At 38.5% G+C, this 14,926-nt stretch overlaps 1 protein-coding gene across 2 annotated transcripts in view; it reads left to right on the top strand.

Annotated features, from left to right (window-relative positions):
• The window catches only part of LOC127451579 (KAT8 regulatory NSL complex subunit 1-like), an 88,547-nt gene that overhangs the window by 14,381 nt on the left and 59,240 nt on the right, over nucleotides 1-14,926 (top strand). The gene's annotated exons all lie outside the window — the stretch shown is intronic.

The following is a 14,926-nucleotide window of genomic DNA, read 5'->3' as shown; positions in this document are numbered from 1 at the left end:
CAGAAATCCATGGTGAAAACCTTGTTATTACAGTCATGGTTACTACAATATTATGGTAAAACCATGGTTAATTTTCGTTAGGGTCCATAACTAAAAAAAACACTTTCTCTAAATACTAACTCAGAATTTTAATTTAATACATGCATTATTACGCTACATGCATCAACAAAGTGCATTTCAAACTCAACGTATATTCAACGTTCGGAATCTGTACATCACTTCAGATAAAAAAAAAACTTGCTATTAAAATGAATACGAGAATAGATGTCGTAATGCGACTTGAGTATTTTAATCATACGCGGAAATCCCACATCATCTTCAACAAAGGGCAACATAACTTTGGCTATGAACACCCCAAATGCATGTCTGTCTGAACTAGCACTAGTCCCTGCTTAAAGACGGAATGGAGTGTGTCTGTGTGCAGTTTCAGGCTCACCTGCGGCTCTGTACACACCGCACACTATATATCCTCGGGTGATGTCAGTGTAAATCACTAATCAAATATCGATGTATTACCAGTATACGTCACTCGCGCCGAGCAATGTCTGAAAACAGTGCCTGTTTTGTAACGTTTTTTGACCATCGCTGTTGTAATTGACTACTGCATAAAGAAAAAGTTCCCAGAAAGGAGACTCAAATGACTCGGGAGGTTCTCTCTTGCGGCTTGTTTTCTCTGCTTGTCATTTTGCCAACTAATGCGTGCAGAACTGTGATGTCATCAAATGATTTAACATACTAACTGTTAATAGAACAGCTTCACTCTGTAGAAAGTTGACCCACGTGAAACACAGGTGGTGTGTGTCCATCTACAAAGCCATACAGGTGCATTAGCTGAGGTTACAACTGCGCATGTCTATTTGGCGCTTTATTTTCTTCACCAAACTGTATGATCCAGATGCGTTATTAAGCTAGAGATGAACCACAGAGAAAATGCTTACCGAACCGTGGTTGGCGACCCGTAAGATTAATTTTTTTACGGAGAACCGTTACACCCCTAGTGTTTAGTCATTTTTTTGTGGCAAAAATTAAAGCCACAGAGGTCCAAAAAAAAAAAAAAAAAAGGCAGAAAATATCTAATGGAGTTAGCCAGCATATTAAATGCTTTGATCAATATAAATGTAAAAGTGTGTGGGCTTGACTGACAAATGGATCTATTGAATGAACGGCACATACTTTGATTTATTGATTAGTTAGGCTACATATGTTTGTTTTTTACATCTATGAAACCCGTTCAATATTTACTTTTTTTGTTTGTTTTTAAAGGGAGGGGCCATTTTCAAGCAAGGAACAATTGTATATAGGCTATACCCTGACTGAGTTATGTTTTATGTTGTATTTTCTTTACCTTTGGCAATTGTTTAGCCTTGTGGTGATATTCAATATTTCTCAATATTTTTAACAAAATATGCCTCCTTGTGGTCATTTTAATCATCTCATTTAATACCAATGTAAGTATTAAAGTAATAAACAGTAATATCTACTGATGATCAACTGATATGCATGTTTTATTGGCCATCCAGAATAAATATCCAGAAAGCAGAGTAGCCAATAGGCCAATACAGTGCTGATATATCACACAATTTAGTATAGTAAATAACAAGAACATAAAATTGTTAATGAATAAACTCTTATTTAGCACTATATTTACTTAGTTTCGCACAAACTTTCACTGTAAAAAAAAAAAAGTGAATAGCAGTTTCTTCTGATTTTCTGTTTATTCATAAAAGGAATAGTTCACCCAAAAATGAAAATTCTCTCATTATTCACTTACCCTGATGCCATCCCAGATGTGTATGACTGTCTGTCTTCAGAAGAACACAAGTGAAGATTTTTAGAATAAGATAGAGCTCTGTTAGTTCCTTAATAACGAAAGTACACTGGTGCCAGCACTTTGATGGTCCAAAAGTCACATTTACACAGCATAAAAGCAATCCATGCAACTCCAGTTGATCAATGAATGTCTTCTGAAGCAAATCGATAGGTTTATGTAAGTTACAAAAAACTTGTTTCTTTAAATCAGTGCTTCCATCCAGGGCTCTGATGCAGTTTGAAATGGCCGAACTATCGTGTGACGTTCGTTATTCTGTTGTAAATAAGCATCCAAATTCTCACGTGAACTCACCGACGCGCTTGCGTCACGCTTTGCGTCAGCTGCTAGCGGGAAGCGCTTTTTAAAAGTTAATAACATTTTATCAATTTATTTTTTACACAAACGTTTCGATTTGTTTCAGAAGACATTCATTGATTGTCTGGAGTTGTGTGGATTACTTTTATGCTGCCAAAATGTGACTTTTGGACCGTCAAAGTGCTGGCACCCATGTGCTTCCATTATAAGGACCTGACAGAGCTCTAACTTCTAAAAAATCTTCATATGTGTTCTGCTGAAGAAAGACAATCATACACATCTGGGATGGCATCAGGGTAAGTTAATGAGAGAATTTTAATTTTTGGGTGAACTATTCCTTTAAAGTTTAGTAATAAGCACACAAAGAAACTGTTAATATACAGTATTAGGAAGAAGGAAATAACTAGGGCTGCCCCTGACCAAAGATTTTCTTGGTCGACTAGTAGGAGTTAATTTAAGCCATTAGTTGACTAGTCGCACATTTATGATATTAATTTAATTACTTGAATATATGTTTTTGGGGGGCGGGCATCAGAAAATGGGCTAAGTTCCAGGGCTGAGAAAGAATGTTATAAGTAACATTGCTAACACTGTTCTACATTACAGAGAAATACTAAACCGGAATAATGAGCCTTTAAAATATACATTTTACAAGCACACGCACGAAGCGAGCCGCGGCGACACTGGCAAAAGCGATAATGATTCTGAACGTGTTGGAAAAACCAGCAAGGAGACTGTCTGAACATTTTGTTAATTTATAGAGAGAAATGCACATTGGGGTTGTGCTGACAGACGATGATCTCGGGGATCGACGATGGTCAGAGTGATCGCAAATAGCTGATGCCTTTGACGATGTCAAGACGATATTTGGCTCGTTTTCCCATGTATTAATTTATTATTATTATTATTATTATTATCAAATTAATATTACAAATAATTTGCCCGTAGAGACACAGACACGTGCTTGAAGAAACGCACTTTATTAAGAACAGATGACCAGAAAAGCCGTCTATGCTATGTATGTTTATACGAAGGCGTGCAGTCTCGTGGAACACGTGCATGTAAAAGGTTCTCAATCTTTATTTCTGTCTTCCGATATTTATTTATTTTTATTTTTGTATTTTTATATTTTTTTTGCAAGAACAGTATCGTCTATGAGTGCTGCAGATGATCTCAGCTCAGTAGGTGTTTTGAGTTCAGTTCACTTTATTTCCACAGAGCAGTTCATTGTGACCACAACGCAGCCTACATCTGTGATTAAAACACAAAATAATACAAAAACACGTTCACCTGGAACCATGATTTATATTTCAGTGATTTATCATCATTATAATTATTATATTTAGATTTATACTTGTTTTTATGTCTTCATTTGTGTAAGTAAATTTCCGCCTGCATGTTTACATGGATACTTGCCTGATGGTAAATGGAAAGGTGTGTGTGTGTGTGTGTGTGTGTATATATGTGAGATATATAATATTATTATTCTTATCACTTCATTATTTTAATTGCTTTTTCGTTTAGGTTGAAGTGCAATTTGAATTTAGAAATGTATTTGATTTTAAGTTTTTCGTTTTTTAAATACATTTAATTTTCAATGCAAAATCACTAAAGCAAGAATATTCACCGATCCCTCAGCCCAGAAATTGCCGATGTACAGTTGTGCTCAAAAGTTTGCAATACCCTTGGAGAATTGGTAATATATGTACCATTTTTAAAGAAAACATGAGTGAGCAGGCAAAACACATTTCTTTTATTTCTTATGGGATTCATATTCAACTGTAGGTTATAACAGAATGGCACAATCATAAAACAAAACATGGCAACAAAGAAAAAAATGAAATGACCCCTGTTCAAAAGTCTGCATACCCTTAGTTCTTAATACTGTGTATTGCCCCCTTTAGCATCAATGACAGCGTGCAGTCTTTTGTAATAGTTGTCTATGATGCCCCAAATTCTTGCAGGTGGCATAGCTGCCCATTCATCTTGGCAAAATGCCTCCGGGTCATGCAAAGTCTTTGGTCATCTTGCATGAACCGCACGTTTGAGATCTCCCCAGAGTGGCTCGATGATATTAAGGTCAAGAGACTGTGATGGCCACTCCAGAACCTTCACCTATTTCTGCTGTAACCACTGGAGGGTCAACTTGGCCTTGTGCTTACGGTCATTGTTGTGCTGGAAAGTCCAAGAGCATCCCATTCGCAGCTTTCGTGCAGAAGAATGCAAATTGTCTGCCAGTATTTTCTGATAACATGCTGCATTCATCTTGCCATCAATTTTCAAAAGATTCCCCATGCCTTTAGAGCTCACACACCCCCAAAACATCAGTGAGCCACCACCATGCTTCACAGTGGGGATGGTATTCTTTTCAGTATAGGCCTTGTTGACCCCTCTCCAAACATAGCGCTTATGGTTGTGACCATAAAGCTCTATTTTGGTCTCGTCAATATATATATATATATATATATGTATATGTAGTGAAGGAGGGAACAAAATGAGTTTATTCACACACATGATGTATTTTCACGGACAACGAAATACCTGACCGGTAGAGAATGCACAGATGAAGTAGGTTCTTTGCCAGAGAGATGTTGACAATTGTTGTAAAACCATCTTTCAAAACTTTGAACAACACTCATTTTAATTGCTTATTTTTTTCCAGTTTCATTTGAATTTTTAGTTCTAGTGTCTTGCTTTATTGTGTAGGCTTAACCCTAACCCTGCTTAACGAAAATTACCCCATAGTACCATCTAGCGTCCAACCAGCGGTAATAATTTGTCGTTTTTCTGTGGAGTTTTTTTCTGGTCGACTATCAGGGGGCAGCCCTAGAAATAACAGTACACACTAGGGTTGCTCCGATACTTTGGTACGATTCCAGCATTGGTACCTCAGTATCGATACTACATTTACATTTATGCATTTGGCAGATGCTTTTATCCAAAGCGACTTACAGTGCACTTATTACAGGGACAATCCCCCTGGAGCAACTTGGAGTTCAGTGCCTTGCTCAAGGACACAATGGTGGTGGCTGTGGGGATTGAACCAGCAACCATCTGATTGCCAGAGATGTGCTTTAGCCCACTACGCCACCACCCCTCCATACTAATACTAAATCAATACTTGCAACAAACACCTCTCATTCATTCTGAGTGCGCAGCGAATGTGACTGTATATTATTTAATTAAATTACATCCTTCTGCTGTATAATAATCATACTTGGCCATATTGAGACTCCTTATATTTTTTTCAAATTGTCATTGATTTCATCTCAAAACTGTCACATCTCATAAGATTTTGCTAATGGCAACATACTGTAATATGGTACCAAAATTAGCAACAAGATGATATCGTACTGTTTTAATTTTTTTCACGATATTTTGTTAGGGCCGGTTAATACCTAGTACACAGTAGTTCAGCAACCACGGATGGAATGTGCACATTAGCAATCGTATTTTCTCAAAGACAGAATCAAACCAATTGTACATACAGTGCATAGTGAATATGACATTTATAGCTCATGTGAAGCGCTTTATCTTTGAAGTTGCACTCACGTGCTCGTGCGGATCCTGCAATCTCCTGACAGTTTAAACCACCAGGATCGTCTGCTTGGATTGTCACTGACTGACCATCATGTTTTGTGAATTAGAGGAACATTTGTTTCTGATCCTGAAGCTTTGATCCAGACTTATTGAATACGCACTTCAGAGCACTTTAGATGAGCACACAATGAGAAGAAAATTCTGGATTTCCATGAGGTTCATGAATTACATCAGTTTAAACAAGATATCTGCAAATGTGCAGACGGTATATGATATGAGTTTTATTGATATTTGCCTTTTTATCATTAGACAAGACAGTTAAAAGTTACAGGGAACTGTTGAGAAGAGAGGTGGAATGAAACAGGTGAGCACTTCAACATTATGAGTTCACGCTGCTCTGATATGTGGACCGTTTAAATGAGACTGTGTTGCACAACGACCTATTATTGTAGTAAGACGATGGCACATAAAACAAACTGGTATTGGTCATTTACATGTTTCAGATGCTTCACAAGCAAGCAGGCGATTCTCTGTGCCCTCATGGCCTTAAGAAACAAATCGGCTTTTGGCCGACGCCGATAATGAAAAAATTCTCTATCGGATTTATTGGCCGATTTATCACCCGTGGCAATATATATCGGTCGACCACTAATGTCTACCCATGTATATAGTTTATAAGTAGGGCTGAGATATGGCAGATGTTGTTTTTTTTGTTTGTTTTTTTATACTTTTAAATGTACTCAACTAAAAAGGAACTCCATCATAATTCAAATAACATGCCAGGGCTCAACGCTAATGATTTTTTCTACTGGCCCAGTCGGGCCAGTGCTTCAGGTTTTTACTGGCCCTGCCAAAATTTTGCCCTCACAAAAATGATAAATAGCTGTTTTTACCATCATGGCTTTAAAAATGTGTCCAAAGATAATTATTTTTTAAATGTATTATGTTTTTAAGACAATGTCTCCCCAAACTGAATCACATTTATAATTTGCAAGATATGATTTATGCCTTATGTAATCCCATATAAGCGCTTAATATAAATTCATAAATACATCATATTAACCTCAGCTGCCCTGCCATTTACACGAGTTTAAGTGAAGAGTTCTGTTGTGCAGATGATGGGTTTTTGGTCACCCGTTTAGTCATGCTGTCATGCAGCTTTTGGCCGTGTGTAGTGTATTCACACACAGGATCAAAGATTTAATCTAGGCCATCCTAGAACACATCCAAATCCACAACTCCAGATGATGAAGCTCTGAGTGCTGCTGGCCCCAGGCTTGTCAAGTAAGAACTAAGTTAATCTTTTGGCACATCACTGAAATGTGGAATGGCCTTGCAACTTGACACTATTGTCATCCATGAATGCAGTGTTACAAGGGTCAAACGTCCTGATCTCCTGAAGAAACCTTATGGCTGGTTGCCCATCTGCCATGTACTTGCTGAGTTTGTCCTCTGCGTTGCTGTATGCCTTGCTAACTGTCGAGGATCTGAGTCATATTAGCAAATGGGAGGTCAAGGTTCTCAAGGTATTGAGCACATGCATCATACTGCAGCTCTATATTGGCTGCAAAACTGACTTGCAGATTTTCCAGATAATTGAAGATCTTTGTGGTCACCAGCATCTGCTCTGGAAGATGTTGAAAAGCTGAAGGATGACCTTGCACTTGTCAGCCATGATGATGATCTGGGCATTCAGGGATTGAGCCAGATTTGGGTCTTGAAGTGTCTCGTGGACTCTCTCCACCGTCGGTGGTGAACTTCTGCCACACACCTAGGAATGCAAAACACAAATAGAGAGGAATGAGGCCAAGTATACAGTGTTCTAATGCTAAATGTAATTACATTTCTTAAATGAAAAAAATGTCTTGATCTATGATGATGAAATGGTGAATTGTGTTTGTGTGTTGCTAAAGGAAGTCTATGATGGGTCAACAAGGAAGAATGTTACATATATTTTATCTTGTAAAGGAATTTGTATTTGATTTTAGCCTACCTCTATTTCCATCTCTATGAACTCCTTGTAGAGTCCAAAGTGCTCTCGAGTGGTACTGTACTGCTGAAAACCATGCATTCCAGCGTGTCCCACCTGCATTTGGAGCCATGGTGGCCCAACTTTTTTGTGAGGAATGTAATGTCTTTGTTGACGGTAAAACATCTGGGACCAACTTGGCATGAAACTGTTCAACTGGTGAAATGTTTTGCAAAAGACCCTGCCGATGAGGTTCATAATGTGAGCCATGCACGTTATGTGCAGGGAGTTTGGGAATAATGACTGAAGCGCAGCAATTAAAGCCTTTTCATGTAGGCAGCATTACCAGTGTCAAACACAATGACGTCTTGATTAGCAATGCTGTATTCTGGTAGACACTTAACGACAGCCATGGATAATGGTGGAATGATTGCACTTCTCAAGGAAAACTGTTTCTGCAAGGTAGGCCAAATCCTACCAGATACATCCTTCTCCAGTGGTGCCAGGAGAATGTTCAGCACGCAGGAGAATGTTCAGCACGCATCTCCCCTCTATATCTGGCGTCTCGTGAAAAATCACAGCAACAGGTTTTCCTTCAAGATGCAGCTCCAGCTCCTCTCTTTCCTTTTTATATAATGCTCCCAAATACAGTACTGTGCAAAAGTCTTAGGCACATAAGATGTTTTACAAAAGCGTTTGTCTTAAGATGGTTATTTATATCTTCAGCTTTAGTGTGTCAATAGGAAATATAAATGTTAGACTCCCAAACATTACTTTTGCAAATAGAAAAGATTAGAATAGAAGAACAGGGAGCCCTGCAACAGTTGTCATGGCCTCCACAAAACCCCCCACTGAATATCGTGTCAGTCTGAGATTACATAAAGAAACGGAAGCAATTGAGACAGTGGTGAATTCTCCAAGAACCTTGGAACATCCTATCTGCTAACAACCAAGAAAAACGGTGTCCAGGTGTACCTAGGAGAATTGGTGCTGTTTTGGTGGTCACACCGAATATTGATTTTTAGCTTTTTTATGTTTACTGGACTTTGAATGACATTAAGTGATAAATTAAAACTGTCATTATTTTTGAAGAAATCCTCACTATACAGCATTTTTCATAAGTGCCTAAAACTTTTGCACAGTACTGTACCTCTCTTGAAGCTGGTGATAACCTGGAATGGCTCCTCCATTGATTACTTTGTCCTTGAGAAATTTCCTCATTATAGGATGGTCACTCTTACTGAGTGGAATGTTAAGTGCAGTGCAGGTGGCGACCCAGACTTTGCAAATCTTAAAGGACATTTTGTGTTAATAAAAATTGTGGATTTATGTAAATCTTTAATTATTCATTCAATTATGTCACTTATTGGGCCATCTATTAATATCTCTCTCTCTCCGACACACACACAATCAGTGGTCACATTTGTGACATTGCTAGCCATTCCTGCTGTCCCCCAAACCACCCATAACCCTAAGCCAGTTTCCAGCTCTCTCACACAGTCTACATTTGACTAATCTATCAAATCTTCCGTGATCTAGAATCTTAAACTCGCCTCGATTCTTTCAGCATTTGCCACAGACCTTGATGCAGTCGCTTCAGTTACGGTGATTTGCCTTGGCATTTTAGCCACAGCAACCATTTTTCTATGCTTCGGAGGAATAGTGACTCTTCAGAGTTGATTTTCTTTTATGTTCTATGAAAATATTCCATGGTGTGCAAATTAGTTTGCCTCCGCTTTTGTTCAAAACATGCGGATATTGTTTTGCATGGTCTTTCGCAGTGATGTTTGTTGGTAAATGAGACCTTTTAGCTGTACTCCTGTTCAATGCACGTAAATTGAAGAGGGCTTTGCCTGAAGGCACGTTATGATGACGTCACACGATGTGTCTTAGCCAAAATCTGCGGTAATTTTGAAAAATTTCAGGCTCATCCGAATATTGTAGTCTGCTTGATTTTGCGTTAATTTCTGCGATCGCGAAATCCTGGAGGGACTGTCTCTTTATTAGAATGCACGGCAACCTTTTATGCAAGAAAAATTAAACTGTACCACATAGGAAATTGTCAATATAGTGTTAATGTAAAATAAATTAAAATCTAATAAACCCAGATATTGAGAGAGTAAAAAAGAAAATTGCAAAATACTACTTGGCCAATGTAGGTATTAATTTTAATCTAAAGCAGGTCTATCTAGAAATCAATAGCTAGAAAGTACTCTCTTGTATATCAAACAATTTGTATGAATAATCATAAACAGTGTATGTGGTGCCCACTAGCTGTACACATGCAACATGGGGAATTTTGTGAAAATGTTTGAGTGAGGATGCAAATGAATAATTGAACCAGTGTACTGTGCTGATGATGAAATTTGTGTCGCGCACTTTGCACAGATGTACAGACACATGGAAAACCAAAGTATACTTGGGCCTTCATAATTGCAAGACCTTTCACAAGAAGTCAGTGTGAATCTATCTGCCATTCAGAATACTAGTGAATTACGCTGCCTGGGTTCCTTTAGACCCTAACTGATGCAGTGTGTAGCTTCTCATTTCTTAAACAACCATGCCAGAAGACGTAGTAGAAAAGATGTTACTGTGTTTCAGAAGGGGAAAATTATTGACCTGCATCAAGCAAAGAAAACAACTGAGTTTGAGACAGCATCTTTGCATTGTTTGGCCAAGGTACTCAGTGCAGGTAGTCTCTCACGTAGGCCATCCCAGAACACATCCAAATCCTGGGTAAAGGGATTGCTGAAATCACTGGAATTGGGTTAAGAACTGTCCAACGCATTATTAAAACCTGGAAGGATAGTGGTGAATGTCAGCTTCACGGAAAAAGTCATGAATGATTGTGATCAGAGATCACTAAAACGCTTGGAGTCACGTCGTAAAAAAAATCTTCAGTAGAACTCGTGGTGCCTTTTTTTTTTTTTTCTCTCTCCCCCCTTTTTCTCCCCAATTTGGAATGCTCAATGCGCTCTTAAGTCCTCGTGGTGCCGTTGTGACTCGCCTCAATCAGGGTGGCGGAGGACGAATCTCAGTTGCCTCCATGTCCGAGACCATCAATCCGCGCATCTCATCACGTGGCTTGTTTTAGCACGTTACCGTGGAGACACAGCGCACGTTGAGGCATCATGCTATTCTCCGTGGCATCCACGCACAACTCACCACGTGCCACACCGAGAGCAAACCACATTATAGTGACCTGTACCCTCCCTAGCAACCGGGCCAATTTAGTTGCTTAGGAGACCTGGCTGGAGTCACTCAGCATGCCCTGGATTTGAACACGTGACTCCAGGGGTGGTAGTCAGCGTCTTTACTCGCTGAGCTACCCAGGCCCCCCCACGGCTATGTTTAATAGTGGAAGTAAGAGCATTTCCACATGTGCAATGTGAAGAGAATTTACAGGATTGGGACTAAAGAGCTGTGTGGCCACAAGAAAGCCACTTGATAGTGAGGCTAATTGGAAAAATAACTTTAAATTTGCTAGGGAGCATACAGATTGGACTGTGCAGCAATGGAAAAAGGCTATGTGGTCTGAGTCCTGATTAACCCTATTCCAAAGTAATGGGCGTGTCAGGGTAGGAAGGGAAGCGCATGAAGCGATGTACCCATCATGCATAGTGCCCACTTTACAAGCCTCTGGAGGCAGTGTTATGACCTGGGGTTGCGTCAGTTGGTCAGGTCTAAGCTCAGCAACGTTATGTGGCAATAAAATGAAGTCAGCTGAGTACCTGAATGTACTGAATGACCAGGTTATCCCATCAATGGATTTTTTTTTCTTCTCTGACGGCACGGGCATATTCCAGGATGACAATGCTAAGATTCATCAGGCTCAAATTGTGAAAGTGGTTCAGGGAGTATGAGGAATCATGTTCACACATGAATTGGCCACCACAGAGTCCTGACCTTAACCCCATTGAAAGTCTTTGGGATGTGCTGGAGAAGACTTTACGGAGTGGTTCGACTCTAGTCATCAAAACAAGATCTCTGCAAAAAATTTATGCAATTCTGGATGGAAATCCAAGCTAAAGGCGGTCCAACGAAATATTAAAGTATGCAACTTGTTTTTTTGTTTTGTTTTTTTGGCCAGGCAGTGTATTTAGCTGTTAATCCCTATTTTCGAAAGAAATGTTTAGGCTATTAAAGAACAGTTGTGCCTGACATGACAATTGTTTCACTCTGTAACTCAGAATTTGCAGGTAAAGGTAGGGATGTGCAAAACCACCAATTTTCTAAATCGACTAGTATCAGATCCCTGTTGTCTGATCTATTGGTTATGTGCATTACAAGTGGTACAAGGAAATCGGAAATCTCAGTATCGGCTGATCCGATACCAGTGTTGTTTTTTTGCATAATCAGTTTAGAATATCTTTTATATTATTGTGTGGAACTAATTGGGTGTACTCTTGAATATGTAAAGAAACAAACCTCTAACTACACATTATTTCAATATAAATGTATAGCTTAAGAAAAACTTTGTTAACTAGTGTACTGGATAATGTAGCAGCAAAATGAACAGTAATTCCAGTGTAAGTCATCAGTAGAAAAGAGAATTTTTCAACTTGTATCTGGACTTTAAAGGATTCAAAACATTCTTTTGTTCAATTTAGTTGTAAGATTTCGGCTCACTTTTCACACAGTTATTTTTTGGAACCCATTCAACTTAAATTTTATTATAATTTGTAAACAAATGATAATAATAATAATAATAATAATAATAATATATTATAATAGTAATATATAGTAATATAGCTCAATCGTGCACCTTTTGTTACAGATACATGGTCTCTCTTTATTCCTCACTGCAGCCACAGCGCTCACTCTCCCCTGAGTTCTGATTACACGCACCTGCACATCATTAGTGGCTAATCAAGGACTGCATATATACCCCGCTTTCACACACACTCTTTGTCTGTTCTCATCGATAGTATTTCTGAGATTCCTGACCTTTCTACTATGTCTTCATTATTGCCTGCAAGTATCATAAGACTGTTGTGAGTTATCATGTGTATACCCTATCTGGATATTACTCACCTGCTGTTTGCCACTCTGCTCAACTGGATTTACATCACTGTGTCAATCATCTGTTCAATAAACCCTGCTTCTGAGTTCATATCTCCACCTCCATGAGTCTCTCTGTGACACCTTTAACTTGTAAAACCCTCACACTTTTATTTTGAATAATCTTTAAGACATCATCGATATCCGATTACATTGTCCTATTGCCAGCCCTAATATATATGTATATATATATCTCAGTTGTGCTCAAAAGTTTGCATACCCTGGCAGAAATTTTGGCATTGATTTTGAAAATATGATTGATCATGCAAAAAAACTGTCTTATTTAAGGATAGTGATCATATGAAGCCATTTATTATCACATAGTTGTTTGGATCCTTTTTAAATCATAATGATAACAGAAATCCCCCCAAATGGCCCTGATCAAAAGTTTACATACCCATGTTACATGTTTGGCCTTGTTACAGACACACAAGGTGACACACACAGGTTTAAATGGCAATTAAAGTTTAATTTCCCACACCTGTGGCTTTTTAAAGTGCAATTTAGTGTCTGTGTATAAATAGTCAATGAGTTTGTTAGCTCTCACATGGATGCACTGAGCAGGCTAGATACTGAGCCATGTGGGGGGCATAAAAGAACTATTAAAAGACATGCGTAACAAGGTAATGGAATTTTATAAAGATGGAAAAGGATATAAAAAGATATCCAAAGCCTTGAAAATGCCAGTCAGTACTGTTCAATCACTTAAGAAGTGGAAAATTCGGGGATCTCTTGATACCAAGCCATGGTCAGGTAGACCAAGAAAGATTTCAGCCACAGTTGCCAGAAGAATTGTTCGGGATACAAAGAAAAACCCACAGGTAACCTCAGGAGAAATACAGGCAGCTCTGGAAAAAGACGGTGTGGTTGTTTCAAGGAGCACAATACTTGTTGACCCCTCTCCAAACATAGCGCTTATGGTTGACCATAAAGCTCTATTTTGGTCTCGTCACTCCAAATTACAGTGTGCCAGAAGCTGTGAGGCGTGTCAAGGTGTTGTCAGGCATATTGTAACCGGGCTTTTTTTGTGGCATTGGCTTCTTTCTGGCAACTCGAACATGCAGCTCATTTTTGTTCAAGCATTGTTGTATTGTGCTCCTTGAAACAACCACACAACTTGAGCACAACTGTGTGTGTGTGTGTGTGTGTGTGTGTGTGTGTGTGTGTGTGTGTATGTATATATATATATATATATATATATGTATATGTGTGTGTGTGTATGTATATATATATATATATATATATGTATATGTGTGTGTGTGTGTGTGTATATATATATATATATATATTATTACACACACACACAGATAGGGAGATGGATAGATAAACATTTCTTCATCCAATACATGAAAATGGCTGTGAATGCCCCCTTTTTTACTCTGCAGCCAGTGCGCATCCACAGGAAAACATACATTAATAATTGTCGGATGATATGCGGTCTGGCGAGAGGAGTATTGTTTGATAGATGATGCTGACTGACGGATAACAGAAATTCCCAATTAATCTGCACTACACAGTTTCATTTTGATGTGGCCAGGAAGCTCTGATTTGTCAACTTTTCTCATGTCATGTATTTGGGTTGTTTCTATTTGTGTAAGAAGTAACTGCATCTCTAGCAGTAAGTTTACAATAATTAAAATAAAACCTCGCGAATTAGGCGATACCTTTTCTTTTTTAAGGTCAGTGTCATCATAATATTCTAATACATCGTTTTTAATGTGGATTGACAATAGCAGCCATGCTTCGGATCGTTTGTGAGTCACTCTTAGGAAGTTAGAAGTCCTCAAGGCGACTTCTAAGCTGTCGTGGGTTTAGGAGCTACTTTTAGCGTTCATATGCTTCATGAATTACTCTTAGTTGAAAATGTTACAAGTCCTAAAATTAGGAGTTGCTCCTAAATTTCCGTGTTTGGAGATACTTCTAGCCTTAAGATTTTTTTGTGAATAAGTCTAGATGTAGAACATAGGCTGAATATTGAAAATTAGTCAAAAGCTTATCATTGATATCGTGGATTTTTATTGCTATAAATAGAGATCGTTTTATCGCCCAGCCCTACATTAATGCATAAACAACCAGATGCATCTACACTTGTCCAAGTTGCATCTTGTATGTGTCTTAAACCACCTCCTGCTATCCGTCACAAAAACTGCTTTTGCACAGCTGTATAATGAATGAGGGGTGTATATTTGGTGTATCATCACCTTTTGAGATTTTGCAGTTTTACATGGTTA

The sequence above is a fragment of the Myxocyprinus asiaticus genome, chromosome 14 (assembly GCF_019703515.2).
Source record: "Myxocyprinus asiaticus isolate MX2 ecotype Aquarium Trade chromosome 14, UBuf_Myxa_2, whole genome shotgun sequence".
Taxonomy (NCBI): Eukaryota; Metazoa; Chordata; class Actinopteri; order Cypriniformes; family Catostomidae; genus Myxocyprinus; species Myxocyprinus asiaticus.
The sequence above is the reverse complement of the archived record's forward strand: the minus strand, read 5'-3'. Positions and strand labels throughout refer to the sequence as shown.